Source organism: Schistocerca serialis, chromosome 12 (assembly GCF_023864345.2).
Source record: "Schistocerca serialis cubense isolate TAMUIC-IGC-003099 chromosome 12, iqSchSeri2.2, whole genome shotgun sequence".
In the NCBI taxonomy this organism is placed as follows: domain Eukaryota; kingdom Metazoa; phylum Arthropoda; class Insecta; order Orthoptera; family Acrididae; genus Schistocerca; species Schistocerca serialis.
In genome coordinates, this window is record NC_064649.1 from 27,662,023 (window position 1) to 27,678,208 (window position 16,186).

Here is a 16,186-nt window from a genome sequence, read left to right on the forward strand (position 1 = left end):
TGGTGAATGTTTTCACATACATGAAACAGGTGAAGACACATTCACTGAGAATTGTCATCACTCAGAGAAATAAGAACAGTAGTTTTCAATAGTCCAATTTTCTACTTGATGTTATGATACTTATTGTTTTTTCCTTCTGTTTTTTCCCCTTTATTAGTAGTAGTAGTAAGTAGTAGTTAGCAGCAGCAGCAGCAGCATTATGTTCTTCAGCCTGTAGTGACACCATAGTCACAGGCCATAGCTGATATGGGTGTGAAGCAGTAAATAATATACCATCAGTGTATACTTATCAGTTATCACATGCTTCAGTTTCCTCAGGAGGTATGTCTCATGACGGTCTGTCACATGTGTGGTGTGTTCCTGCCAAGTGAGTTTACTATCCACTGTTAGGTTATCCTTTGTCACTGAGGCTGTATACCAATGTTTCCATTCTTTCTTCATTTATTTTCGTTTTGTTTGTAACAAACCGTTCCTTGTAGTGTCAAGCAAAGCATCTACTACTTCTTGAGCATTGCTGGCATCAATGCCTTTTGAGTACAGAGTTTTCATCTGCTAATTCCAAGTACTACCCATGAGAGCTTGTCATTTACAAAACTAGGAAGAGGAGGGGGCCCATTGCCAAACCCTGTGGCACACAGTATTCTGACTTCCTTCATGTGATACTTCTCCTTGGATGGAAACAATATGCCATCTGTTTTCCAAAGATTTGAGGGTTGCCAGAACAGTGCCTCCAATTTCATATTTGCTGAGCTTGTTCAGGAATACATTGTGAGGAATGCAGTCAAATGCATTACCTTACTAGTGTAACAAAGTGTCAATGCTACAGATTATTTTTTCTCAAAACTGTGCTTTTCTCTAGTAACTAGACCTAATGCTGCTACTGTTATAGAATTGCCTTTCTGGAAACCATGCTGTGCATCTGTGAAGAGTTCATTAACTGCAAAGTAATTTGGTATTAGGCTGTTCATTGCAGTCTCAATGATTTTAATGAAGATTGGAGTTAATGGGATTGATCTGAAGCTTGCTGCCATGGCTGTGTCACCCTTCCCATAAACTGACACTGTCCGTGTAAGTTTTGGCAGTCTGGAAGCAATGAAGCACATCTTACTGCTCAGCAATTTCATGGATAATTTTCTTGGGTACATTAACACACATCCCATATACATCCAGACTGTCAGAAGATTCATAATATTTTACAATCTTTATTATTTCATTTTTTGTTATTCCTTCCATTTCATCATGGTGCTCATTTTGTAATTTATTACAAAATATATATTGAAGTCTGAGATTGTACTTACAGTGTTTTCCACAATGCCAATAAAACAACTTATGAAGTCATCTGGACTACACAACTTCACGGAGAGGTGGGTTTTTTCTGTGTTCACTTATCACGACCTAGGCTGCATTGCGTGGGTTGTGAGCTCCTTCACTGAACCTATTGGTGCTTTTCTTTTTGGCTTCATACCCCTTTTTATAATGTCTTTTTGCTTGCAAATATCTGCTGTAGAACACTTCATGTGCACTGGGATCTGTTGCTGTTTTGTTAATAGCAGTACTACGCATTTTAATTTTTTCAGTTCATCAGTGTACCATGTTTATTCTTTCACTCTGTGGTCATGTTGTGACATGATAGCAGCACCTTTGTTTGTCTTTTGTGGATACATGTAGTCAAATTTTGCTTTGATCTGGGAGAACTCTTTAAATGGTTCAGTTGCTGCAATTTCCTGCTCTTGGCCACAGTTTGAAGGTGGCCATTCATCCTGGTGGACAGCTGGTTGGTAGTTGTACCAATATACGCATAAAAAACTGTGCAATGATTGTAACACAGCTGGTATATGCAGTTTCCTTGGTCGTTTGCCTACCCCAACGAAAATGAAAGAATAGGAATAGGAACCATTTTGGCATTTGTGTGGAGCCATTTAGGAAAACAGTATTAGTATAAACATAGGACTCATAAACTATAAAGTCTGCTAAGAGCAACACAAGTCTATTTACTTTTAAATACCAGTTGCTTTAATAGCCAGCGGATGCACAAGTACCAATTACAACCTAAGAACGGTGAGAAATGAAAGTTCCCATGGTTATGGATTGTGGCACATTGCTTAACTGAGAGTTATGTTAACAAGATAGACAACTGATTCAGCACTCATGTTATTGGCAGCTCCAAATGTCTTCAGTGCCTTTATCTCTACATCAACATGATACTCTGCAAACCACCGTACAGAACATGGAAGAGGGTACCCCTTACAGCTACTAGTCAATTCCTTTCCTGTTGCACTTGCAAATAGAGCAAGGGGAAAATGTCTACATGCTTCCATAGGAGCCCCAGTTTCACAGATCTTATGTGCAGTGTATGTTGGCGATGCTAGAATCATTTGGCAGTCAGCTTTTGATGCTGGTTCTCTAAATTTTCTCAATAGTGTTTCTCAAAAAGAATATTACCTTCCCTCCAGGGATTCCCATTTGAGTTCCCAAAACATCTCCTTAACACTTGTTAGTTGTTTGAATCTACCAGTAACAAATCTAGCAGCCCGCCTCAGAATTGCTTCGATGTCCTCCTCCAATCTGACCTGGTATGGATCCCAAAAACTCGAACAACACTCAAGAATAGTTTGCACCAGCATCATATACGTGGCCTCCTTTATAGGTGAACCACTTTTTCTCAAAATTCTCCCAATAGACCAAAGTTGACCATTCACCTTCTGTACCATACTTCTCACATGCTCGTTCCATTTCATATCGCGTTGCAACATTATGTCCAGAATTTTAAATGACTTGACTGTTTCAAAGAGGACACTAGTAATACTGTAAGCAAACATCACAGATTTATTCTTCCTACTCAATCACATTAACGTACATTTCAGTATAACACTGATGCTGCCTTCTCAGTTGCTCCATGACAACTGTCATGTGCTGATGAGAGGAGCTGCCAACATTGTTGCAGCTCTGAGCTGGTGCACACTTGATAACTAACTGTTTACACAGCCTGCTGTAACTACATGGATCTTGCTGTGGAACTCAGGTGAGGTCAACTACCCACTGTAACCAGCACACCACTTCCCATTGTTGATCATCCACAACTGAAACCGTAGTCTACATAGCAGTGTTGAGTCAAAATTATTCAAGACACAAAAGAATCATAGACATAAGCTGTCAGTAGACACTGATTTATATCAGTGGGGTGAGTTGAAAATTTGTGCCATACTTGGACTTTAACGTGGGTCTTTCGCTTATTAGGCAGATGTGCTGACCACTATGCCATCCAGACAGTGGTCACTGAAGCTGCAAGGACTATCCAAGCACACCTAACACAACTTGCCCCAGTGATATAAATCACTGCCCACTGGGTGCCAAAGTCTTGAATTCCTTTGTGTCTAGATTCATAGTGACTGCAGAATCAAAATGGTGTCTTTCCTTTTGGACATGTCCATGTAATTGTGGTCATCATTGTGTCCAGATCATGTAGTGTTCAGCACATCTGCCTAGTAAGCAGGAGACACAGGTTCAAATTCGGGACTGGCTCAAATTTCAACTTGCCCCATTGATATAAATGTCTTTAATTCCTTTGGGTCTTGATTTATAGTTGCTGCAGGATCAAAGTGGTGTCAGTTCTTTAGGTCATGTCCAAAAGAACAGACACCACTGATATCAAAATTATATTATTCATTCACCATCACCTGCAACATTAAGAAATGGAGCCTATGTTGCATTGTCGAATCAGAATTTTGCAATACGTTCACCCCCATCCACACTATGAAGATGTCTTGCTGCATAGCAGTGTGTCAAGTAAAAATTTTTAATACATCAACCAACCACAAGGATACCTTGAATCTACTTTGCAGTGGAAAAAGGAAAAGATTATTGAAAACTTGGGTCTCAAATTCTATTTGTAACATTAGATACTCCATCAGTCATAGTCAGTTTCAAATGAAAATCAAATTGCTAATAATCTTTTGTGATGCCTTGTATGAATGATTAATGAAAAGGGATCAACTAGGCTAACTACTCTTGGCATTTGTTTATATGAATAATTGGAATTTCTTTAAGCACGTCAGAGTAATTGTAAGATATGATACTAATCTACCTGCATAAAATCATATAGGGTTCTTTCTTGCAGCTATTTCCTGAGTTCTCATTGATGTAAACAAGCATAGTTCTCACATTTGATGTTATATCCTGTAATATAAAATTAACATTCTGATAATCTTCCAACAAACAAAATGTTGCACAAGTGTGATTGAAGCCTTGAAGTGTATTCACTTTGTAGAATATTTCAAGCCATTTTAGGGGACAATGAGATGTTTCGTGCTTGCAACCTTCCTTCCTTCAATTACATATATAAAAATTTTTGTTCAGGTCAACATTACAAAACCCAGATGTCCTATGAAAAATACCAGTGACCTGTGTTTCAAATCAGAATTTTCTAGTCACTCTGAGACCAGCACCATTCTTTTGGTAAAACAAGAAAATGTAAATAGACTTTCACTGTTTTGTGAGTGATAGCTAACTTCTCTCTTGTATTCCACCTTCTGTGCTGCAGAGTTGAGTTATTCTGTAAGTTTCTCTCTGTGTACATATTTTTTGCTGGCTTTAAAGTACATAAGATTAAACTTGCATATGTAGCACATACTATTGTCATCATTTAAAGAATACTTACCTTTTGTCAAATTGTGGCATGTGTATGTATTTATTCACAATTTTTGGAATATTCAAAAGCTGGAACAGTGAAGTCAGTAACAAACTGTTGGGAGGCATAATTATTGAACATGTATCATGTTCATTTATTTGTCTTTCAACAAAATACAGAGTGGCCCTGGGATGGATAGCAGGTTATTTAAAATAGCTTGCAGTAATTTTTGTGCAAGCTGTAATGAGAATAATTTGGTCATTGGTCTACATACAAGGATGTTATCAATCTTCATTACTAGTGCCACAGGCCTTTGTATACTATTTTAATTTTTCGGTGATAGAAAACAGGTCTAGCATTCTCATACAGCACTTTATGCTGGGCATAAAGGTGTGATCAAAAAGTAATGGGAATTTTTGGTTTTCTTAAGGAATCTGTATTCATCATCAACTACTTTTTCCCATTTGGAGTAAACCCCCTCAGATTTAATACAATTTTGCCAGCATTTTACCCATGTTGGAAGTACTTCTGGAACCCATTTTTCGTTATAGTGTTTAGCTCCTTCAGCAATTCTGTTTCTCATTGGTGGTGGCAAAGTGACGTCCTTTCGTAGTTCTCTTCAGCCCCAGGAATAGAAAGAAATCACGGGGGCCATGTCCAGTGAATATGGAAATGTGGAAATGTGGAAAAAGTAGAAAACCAAACCAAATTTAATCTTTCCTGCTTATCTTCCTTTTTAAAAAAATCACCCACACTGTAGTAACATTTACTTTTCAGATATTTTTCAGTGTTTGCTCCTGTTGGTTCTAGCTTGCAGTCCTTGATCTTGGACTATTTTTTGTCAAGCTTCAAAGGCTTGTAATATAGAGTATTTTCAAACAATGTCAGTCTGTTGTTTCATAAGCATGTGAAAACAGAATTCCTTAATAAAGATATGAGATTTTTAGTGCAGAGAGAAGTGTCTCATATACATAAAATAAAAGGAATTGTCAAGACTTCAAGGCTTGCAAATAATGGTTTGCATGATTGTCTACAGTTTGTTTCAGTGATAGCTCTGAAATTTTTTCTGTTGCTTGAATACTCTGAGGTGGTTTCCTTTTTTCAACACCCCAAAAAATTATGCTGCATCTTATGACTGATATAAAATATGCATGGTACGCAATTTTCTTAACAGGTAAGTCAGTTACTTCATTTAGAACCCCCATTGCATAATAAAAGCTATTTAACAGCATCAGTAAGTGTCTGAAAGATCAGTCCATCACAAGTTTTTGTTTATAGTCATTTCAAGAACTAAGAGATTCTGCAGTGATCAGTTCTCTGCCATAACAACTTAACTGTGTGATATATTCAACAGTTTGTTTGGTCCTTAAGTGTACAATGTGTGTTTTTGTTAGGTTTAGTTTCACAGAATTATTATTTACCCAACTTTTCTAGTTCTTGAAGAGTTTCTAATTTTCTGTGCTAATTCTTCAATGTTCTTACAGTATCCTGCTGTTGAGTCATCTGCATAAGGAATTGTTTAAAGTTACCTTACCTGACATGTCATGTCATCTATATAATATGGAAACAAATGGCATAGTTTGGACCCCTGGGGTACGCATGCTTTTATTTCCTTCCAATCAGAACAGTGCTTTTCAACATTTTGTTGTACATCTACTCAGTTTTCTATTTTTGAGATAAGATGAGAACCAACTTAAAGCTTTTACGTGGAAGCCATAAGAAGCTACTTTAAGGAGCAGCTGCTTATGGTTCACCATATCAAATGCTTTAGTGAGATCACAGATACCAGATGAACACTCTGTTATCAAGACATTGGCTTATTTTAGTGATTAGTTCATTAATAATGTGCACAGTGCTTTGCCCTTCCTAAATCCATACTGATTATTAACAATGTTATGTCTTTTGTTAGAAAAATATAACTGGTTATACACTAACCACTCAAATATTTTAGAAAAAATTGGTAGTATTGATAATGAGCAAAAATTTCCTATCTCTTTTGTCTCCTCCTTTTGTAAATAGGTCGAACTTCTGCATATTTCTGCCTGTCCAGAAAGCAGCCCTCATCAAATGATTGAGTTGTTATGTGACAGAGTTGGGGTGCAATATTCACATTTTGGCTTTGTTATTTTTGCTGGAATGTCATCCCATCACACAGACTTTAGGTTTTTTAGGAATTTTTAATGTTGGCCACATCATAGCAGGATACATAAGAAATTTGAATTCTTCTGAACTGAATCACATATTGGAATGCGTGTGTGTTCAAGGGAGATCACCAGTTTTGTGTGAAGCTATAAAATAACTGGTTAATTCTTCACATGTATATCAGAATTTTAATTTCTAATTTAGGATTAAAACTTTTTGATTTTCCAGTACCTCTTTCTATCTTAATCTGTCCTACAGCTTTTGATTTATTTTTGACATTTGATATATATATATATATATATATATATATATATATATATATATATATATATATATATATATATATAATGGAAGGAAACATTCCACGTGGGAAAAATTATATATAAAAACAAAGATGAGGTGACTTACCGAACAAAAGCGCTGGCAGGTCGATAGACACACAAACATACACACAAAATTCAAGCTTTCGCAACAAACTGTTGCCTCATCAGGAAAGAGGGAAGGAGAGGGGAAGACGGAAGGAAGTTGGTTTTAAGGGAGAGGGTAAGGAGTCATTCCAATCCCGGGAGCGGAAAGACTTACCTTAGGGGGAAAAGTCTTTAAAGTCTTTAAAGTCTTTAAAGTCTTTAAATACGTCTGCATGTGTCTGTATGTGTGGATGGATATGTGCGTGTGTGCGAGTGTATACCTGTCCTTTTTTCCCCCTAAGGTAAGTCTTTCCGCTCCCGGGATTGGAATGACTCCTTACCCTCTCCCTTAAAACCCACTTCCTTTCGTCTTCCCCTCTCCTTCCCTCTTTCCTGATGAGGCAACAGTTTGTTGCGAAAGCTTGAATTTTGTGTGTATGTTTGTGTTTGTTTGTGTCTATCGACCTGCCAGCGCTTTTGTTCGGTAAGTCACCTCATCTTTGTTTTTATATATATATTATCTATATATATGTATATATTATATGTATATGTATGTATATGTATGTATGTGTGTATATGTATGTGTGTATATGTATGTGTGTATATGTATGTGTGTATATGTATGTGTGTATATGTATGTGTGTATATGTATGTGTGTATATGTATGTGTGTATATGTATGTGTGTATATGTATGTGTGTATATGTATGTGTGTATATGTATATATATATATAGTTTGTCTTTTGTTTTGCCTGTTTGACTATTCTGTCAAATATTCTTTAATACGAGAAGCCCTGATGCCTTCAGCTATCTAAGAGTGTTTACAGTTTGTCATGTGCTGTTATAAAGGGTAAAAATTCATTGAAGATACTCGTGAATTCTTATAAAAAAGCAGTGTAGTTTGTGTTTACTGATCACTGGTTGCTGAATGATCAGGAAGTTGCATTTAGTCTTGAGACAGATGTATTCGAATTTCTTTGACTGAAATTCCTGACTTGTTTCACTGTTGCAGTTTTAACTGAACTTGGCAATGACATAAAACTAGTTGAATGGTCACATATCCTTAAGCACAACATGAACTTTTCTCTAGCACCATAGTTGATACTGCTCACTATATTATCTATACATGTTGCAGAAGATACTGTCACTCTAGTGTACTTGCTAAAGTTTAATATTAGGCCACTTGTAGATAGCAAGTTCTGCAGAGACTTGGCCAATCTGTCATCAGCTCTTACTCATATGTTACTTAACTTTCTACCTGCAACCTACTCAGCAAGGTTTCAAATTTGTCTAGAAACGAACGTGTAGCTGACTAGTCAGAGATATGATAGATTCTAATAATTAATATGCCGTACTCCAGAACTTCAGTTCAGCAGCTTTCAAATAATAGCCCTTCATTCAAGCAATTAAAAGTTTGATTTCAAAGCTTAGTGAGTCCTCTACTTGAATGCATGATCCTCCAAAACTGTTCTCCCCCCCCCCCTCCCCCCTTTGAAAAGCTCATTGCTAAATTATAACCTGAAAGTGAATATAATTTATCAAGTTTAAATTTAAACTTTTAAGATTTCATCATTCTTACTGATGGACTGCCTCAAACAGTGTGTCATTTAATTACTCATTAAATGTGGCACCTGCATGGTGCCCTTCCTGTTCTTTTGTTTCTTGTGAACCAAAATCCAAGGGAACTGTTTCACTCAGTTTCCCTGAGAGCACCCAGCACAATAAGACTTATCTCTACTTTCATTGACGGGAGAGATCTCTTCTAGAGCATTATTTACGTTCGAAGCTAGCATCCTTTTACCATATTAGTTGGGGTGTATTCTATTGTGTGTGAAACAGTTTCTTTCATAGTAGTAATGTCTGTCACCGTAACATTCACAAACTTGGTGCAGTATCTTGACAGCTTCAAATTAGTTGGTGTAACTTCTGTTTTAACGCATGACCAGTCTGGCAGGTCATACCTTAGTGGCCAACTTGTTAAGATTACACTGGTGAAATCCAAGAACCACAGTACTGTAAACAGCTTCTTAATAAAGGCACTGACTTCATATTTCTGTAGATGTTATTAGAACCCCCTATGAACACAACACAATCAGTCCTTGGGAGATCAGAACATTCTTTGTTAATACTCATCATTATATTGTCAAAATTTGCTCCATGTTTCTTGAAGCCAGAAACTTGAACACTGTCATTCATTGTTCATCAATAATTTAAGAATTTTGTGTGCATGACTATTGCCAAATAGTATAACTTTCTTCTTCTGTAACCATTTTTCCACTGCTGAGCTGTTGTTAGATGTAAATTTCGTGTATGCCTTTGAAAAAAACCATTATTACACGAAGCTGAGATGTCCACACTTTCCTGGTATTTACGGCTGTCTTCTTTTGATCAAGTATACTTTGTGAGGTGAATCAACATGTCCGTCTTGTTTACATTACATTCTTTGCTGTGATCATCTAGTGATGGATAGTGGTGTATTTTCTTTTCCCTAAATACTCTTATTCTCCAGAGCAGTATACTTTTTGTTTAGAGTAAACATATCACTTTGAAGTGCTCCTTTCTTCTGATTATGTTTCTAAATTAGCATTCATATGCATCAGAAACGCACATAAGAGAGGACAGTAAATGATCGTTAGTTACAAATTTTATGCTTACTTTGGAACATCTCTCATGAAACCAGTGTTGACAATTAATTATTGATAATGTTTTTCATTGGATAGATAAAAAATCTACTCATGAAGTGGCAGCAGAGTACACACGTAAGACTGTTGTGCTTGGTAAGCTTTCAGAGCCAGTGGCTACTTCTTCAGGCAGAAGTTTTAAGGGAAAAGGTGAAGGAAAAGGACTGTTGAGGTCTACGAAAAGGGGTAGATTTTGGGAAAGTCATCCAGAACCATGGGTCAGGGGAGACTTAACGTACGGGATGAGAAGGAAAGACAGATTGTTGGGAACTGCATAGGACAAGATATGAAAAATCAGAGCTTACGGGTGGAAGACAGGGTAATATGGAAGACAGAGATTACTACTAAAACATCGTACATGAGTTAATAAGAGTGAGAAGGTAAGTGCATTGTATGTAATGGAAGTGGGATGGGTCAGTGAAAAATAGATGGGAAAGACAGTGAAAGATGTAGAAAACTAAAACGGAGTGAAGCAAAGAGTAGTTAGTGAAGAGAAGCTGAGACAGAAGAAATTAACGTAAATTAAGGCCAGGTAGGTGGTGAGAACCAGGGACATGCAGTAGTGCTAGTTCCCACCTGCAGAGTTCTGAGGAACTGGCATCTGGGGAAGAATCCATATGGCACATGTGGTGAAACAGGTGTCGAGGTCTTGAATGTCGTGTTGTAGGGGATGCTCTGCAACAGGATATTGTGAGTTACCTGTATATACCCTTTACCTATGCCCATTCATCCTAATTGATAATTTGGTAGTAGTCATGCCAATGTAGAAGGCTGAACAGTGTTTACGTAATAGCTGGTATATGTGTTGTTTTCCATGTGGCTCTCCCTCTGATAGTATATGTTTTGCCTGGTACAGGGCTATTATAGGTTGTGGTTGGATGGTGCGTATGGCAAGGTTTGCAGTGGGGACGGGCACAGGGGTAGGAGCCATAGGATAGGGGAATGGGTCCAGAAGGAGCACAGGGTCTGACAAGAATATTGCAGAGATGGGGAGGGCAACAGAAAGCTATTGCAGGTGTGATGGGCAAAATTTCAGAAAGAATGCATCTCATTTCAGGGCATGGTTTTAGGACATCATGGCCGGGTCAAAGTAGTTGATTAACACATTCCAGACCAGGATAATACTGAGTCATCAATGGCATGCTCCGAAACTGTTTTGTGGAGGTATCAGCAGTACCAGGACTGGAAGTGATGGCCCAGAAAATCTGCTTTTTAACTAGGCTGGTGCGGTAATTGGGTGTGAAAGCTGAGGTGAGAATGGTGGTGTATTGCTGTAGAGTGTCTGGATCCGAACAAATTCGTTTGCCTCGGATGCCAATGCTGTAAGGGAGGGGAACATGTGACATGTGAAGGATGGCAGCTGTCAAAATGTAAATGCTGTTGCTTGTTGGTAGGTTTAATGTGGAGGGAAGTGTGTAGCTGGCCTTCGGGGTGGATGAGATCACCATCAAGAAAAGTGGCATGGGATTCGGAATAGGACCATGTGAAATTTAATTGGGAGAAGGTATTAAGAGATTCCAGGAATTTTAGTAGGTCAGCCTCACCATGAGTCCATATGGTAAGATGTCATCAATGTATCCAAACCAAACCGGGGGCTGAAGACTTATGGATCTCGAGAAAGCCCCTTGTAAGTGACCCATGAAAAGGTTGGTGTAGGAAGGTGCCATTCTGGTTCCCATGGCTGTACTCTTAATCTGTTCATGTGTCTGCCCCTCAAAGGTGAAGTAATTGTTGGTTTACGTGGTCTGTCTACTGCAGGAAATTTCCCTTGTCAGAGCCCACCTAATTCCTAACCTATGACATCCTTCCTACTCACCTTATTCAACTTTACTTACCAACATCTATTTCACCTTTGAGGGGCAGATACATGAACAGATCAGGGGTACGGCCATGGAAACGAGGATGGCACCTGCCTATGCCAACCTTTCCATGGGTCGCTTGCAAGGACCTTTCCTGGGACCTGTAAGTCTTTAGTCCTGGTTTGGTTTAGATACATTGATGACGTCTTTACCATATGGACTCGTAGTGAGGCTGACCTGCTAAAATTCCTGGAATCTCTGAAACCCTTTGCCCAATTAAATTTCACATGGTCTGTTCTGAATCCCATGCCACTTTCCTTGATGTTGAACTCATCCTCACCGTAGGACAGCTACAAGCTGCTGTCCACAATAAACCTACCAACAAACATCCTTTACACGTCAAACATTCCCTCCCATGTAGCCTTGGCATCAGAGGCCCACATGCTTCTTCAGATGCAGACTCTTTACAGCAATACACCACCATTCGCACCTCAGCTTTTGCTGCAAGTAATTACCCTGCCAGCCTAGTTAAGTAGCAGATTTCCCAGGCCATCACATCCAATCCTGGTATTGATTCCTTCACAAAACTGCTTTGAAGCACACCATTGATGACTCAGTATTATATTGGTCTGGAATGTGTTAATCAGCTACTTCAACAAGGCCATGATTTCATAAAATCATGCCCTGAAATGAGATCCATTCTGTCTGAAATTTTGCCCACTATACCTAGAATAGCTTTGTCGCCCTCCCAATCTCTGCAGTATTCTTGTCAGACCCTATGCTCCTTCTGCATCCATCTTCCTACCCTATGGCTCCTACCCCTGTGACTGTCCCCACTATAAGACTTGCCATATTCACCCTCCTACTACCATCTACAATAGACCTGTACCTGGCAAAGCATGCACTATTCAAGGGAGAGTCAACTGCGAAATGACACGTCATATACCAGCCTTCTACAGCGCCATTACTACCACCCAATTATCAATTAGGATGAATGGGCATAGGCAGAGGGTATATACTGGCAACTCGCAATATCCTGTTGCAAAGCATCCCCTACAACATGACATTCGTAACCTCGGCACCTGTTTCACCACATGTGTCATCTGGATTCTTCCCCCAGTCACCAGTTTCCCAGAGCTCTGCAGGTGGGAAGTAGCACTACATGTCCTTGGTTCTCACCACCCACCTGGCCTCAATTTACATTAATTTCTTCAGTCTCAGCTTTTCTTCACTGTAACTAATCTTTGCTTCACTCCATTTTAGTTTTCTACATCTTTCATTGTCTTTTCCATCTATTTTTAACTGTTCCGTTATGTACAAAGCAGTTAGCTTCTCACTCTTATTAACTAACGCATGTTGTTTCAGTAGTAATCTCTGCCTTGCATATTGCCCTGTCTTCCACCTTTAAGCTCTCAAGTTTTCAAATCTCGTCGAATGCAGTCCCCAATGGTTTCTTTCCTTCTCATACCATACAGTAAATCTCCCCTGACTTGCAGTTCTGGACAACTTTTCCAAAGTCTACCCCTTTTTCTTAGAGATCTCCAGTCCTTTTCCTTCAACCTTCTTCCTTCCCCTTCAAACCATCTGGATGAAGGAGCTGCTGGCTCTGAAAGCTCGCCAATCACAACTGTTCTCTCTCTCTCTCTCTCTCTCTCTCTCTCTCTCTCTCTCTCTCTCTCTCTCTCTCTCTCTTACTGTATTTTAATAGTATCAGCTTTAAAATCCAGAGGGAATGACACAGGATGATGATATTGATAATGAAACAGCATTGTGCTACTGTATTTTAAGGACTACAAGATGCTGCAGACTGTTGGATAAGTCTTAATTTTTAAACACCTTTTAAAAAAATTACATTCTCCTATTTATTAGATTGCAAAGCCAGACTATAAATTCTTAGTTTATAAAACTGAACTGACCATTAAAATGACTGGAAACAATCATCTGAACTTAAAGGTTCTTCTTCTCCCTCTTCATCATCGTTGTCCTCTTCATACATAAGATCACCTTCACTGCCATAGATAGTGTTACTTATACCGCACTTCTTGAAAGATTTAACATTGTCTACCCTCCGTCAAGATTACGACTGTTTTATCCACGTACACGCATTTAATTGTAGGTAGTCTTAAACCTCCCTTCAATGTGAATACATGTTGGGTTTCATTGATCATCCATTTGTTCCATTCCTCTCTCGTACACACTTTAAATGATTTATTTACCATGTCTTCAAGAGGTTGCAATTGTGATGCTGTTCTCCCAGAATAACAGCAAGCTCTGTATTTTTCTCATTTTCTCTTTCACAGAATTTTTCAAATGACTACTAAACTAATACATCTCAAGAAGAAAACTCTTCTTCAGTAAAGCACCTTTCCTTCTCTCCCACTCACTGTTACTCCATAATCTCATACCATCCTCATCCACCCTCCCTTGTCATGTACTGTACTAACAAAAGTATTGTACTCTTACTGATAACACAAATCACTTTCAGTTCGAGTCCACTGGCACTGCAGATGGCAATGCTGTGCTACAGGCTAGACAGTGTTCTGGGTTTGTGATGGTTGGGCAGGAAGTACAGTGTCAGCAAGCTTGTGAATCCACGCAACTTATGGTCATTGCGTTGGTGCACTGCTGCTGCCAGTTGACTCCAGTATAGATAGATAGATAGATAGGTTTCCTGCGGCATTGAACATATGGCCATTTTCAAGACTGGAGGTAATTTTAAATCTAACACAAGGCATTTTTATATTAATTTAGAGTATATATTCACCTGAATTAGAGGCAATTTTTCAAAGGAAAAATTGCTTATTATAGTCCCTACAGTATGGTACCTCTTTAATGGCAGACTAATTCATTCCATTCATTTACACTGCATTTATGAATCACAACATAAAAATGTTCAAAACAAAGAGATCTCTGGCACCAGGTACAGTGCACACTTTGCCTTGTTGATCAAAACATATTGCTGATGTCAGAATGGTATTGTACAAAGTTCTTCCTCATTACATTGTATAGAACTTCACACTCGGGTATTAGGCAGCTGCAGTGGGTGGACCAAGTGACAAGTGGCATGTGCACGTGTCATTAAAAGCTGTATGTTCAGGAGGTCATTGTTGAGTACCATCAGAATTATGGCCCAAATTTTTGCATGGGACCAATTGTTGGGACTGATGCCTTGCAAGTGTGCTTTTGTATCTTTAAAATATGAGGTCAGGTTGATGATGATCCCTAGTGAGAGGATTAGTGGGTTTCAGTGATTGTAAGCCCACATAGAACGTGCCACACAAGTGAGAATGTTCTTTGTGTACTAGTGTTCCAGCTCACTTGCTAGAGGACTGTGAACTAGAGAACAGTTATTCAGTAGCTGCATCACTCTCTGTATCCCATCAGAGAAAAATCTTCTAGCAGCAGAGGCACGGTGTGATGACTTCGTATGTCCTATTTCATGTGTTAAGATATATGCAAAATTTTTACTAATTTTCTTCTCAAAATTTTGATATGTAAGTTCCTACATTAAGCATATGTTGTGCTAATTACCAAAATTGCAGAAACAAATCCCCTCCACACACATTATTATTCCGATCATTCAGTTTGTTGTTCTGGTTGCAATGAGATAATTAGTTTCATTAAAAATGTTGGAATCAAAAGTTATTGCAATTACAAAATTTCATACGTTATGCATAGGGAGCATCTTATGAGCTTATATGTAAATTCAAAAGATGAAACTACTTTGAAACTGAAGAGTGCTTTTTTCTCTTTTCAGTGGGACCCATACCAGATAGGACTGAGAGAGTATATTGAACGTATACAGAGAAGGGCAGCACAATGGTCACAGGTTTGTTTAACCCATGGGAGCGTGTCACAAAGATACTGAAGGAACTGATCTGGAAGACTCGTCAAGATAGATGTAAACTCTACTGAGAAAGTCTACTGACAAAGCTTAAAGAAGCAGCTATAAGGGGCGGATGTAATAGAAAATGTAAACATTTATTTAAAAAATAATTTCAGCCACATTTATTATTGTACAAATATAAAATTTTGCATGTGTAAAGCAAAAGAGCTGTGTTTTAATGGAAAAATATAATAAAAATATGCAGGATTAATATTTTGCCAGAAATTTGACTTTTTAATTTGTTTTTTTTTCATAAAAAAGCCATAACTCAAATTCTAATCCTGCAATTAATCTGAAAATTTTATTGTAGTGTCCTGAGAAGGGTATGAGACCATTGACCTACAGTTATTAATGTATGGTACAAACTGTGTCATTAACAGAGTTTCTAATTTTTCAAATCCAAAATAAACTTTTTTGTACATACAGTCATTTAAAAATCAGAATATAATTGCGGGATCTCATACTTCTCAATTCCAGGGAGACAGCTACAAGTTGTGAACAGTTCTGGAAAATTTCACAACATTAGCACAATACTTTTTTGAGAAAAGTCTTCTAATAATGTAAAACAAAGAAAATGAGGTTCAAAGACTCATACTTCTAAAAGTAATAAGCTCACCTCAATTTTAAAATCCTCTATACTGATAC

The 16,186-nt window shown here is 38.2% G+C and overlaps 1 long non-coding RNA gene across 1 annotated transcript in view; it reads left to right on the forward strand.

Moving 5' to 3' along the window:
• The window catches only part of LOC126428454 (uncharacterized), a 59,207-nt gene extending 43,564 nt beyond the window's left edge, over window positions 1-15,643 (forward strand). Inside the window, exon 3 of the long non-coding RNA XR_007576836.1 lies at window positions 15,413-15,643. This is a non-coding gene — a long non-coding RNA (uncharacterized LOC126428454). The remainder of the gene's footprint in view (window positions 1-15,412) is intronic.
• The last annotated feature ends 543 nt before the right edge of the window (window positions 15,644-16,186 follow it).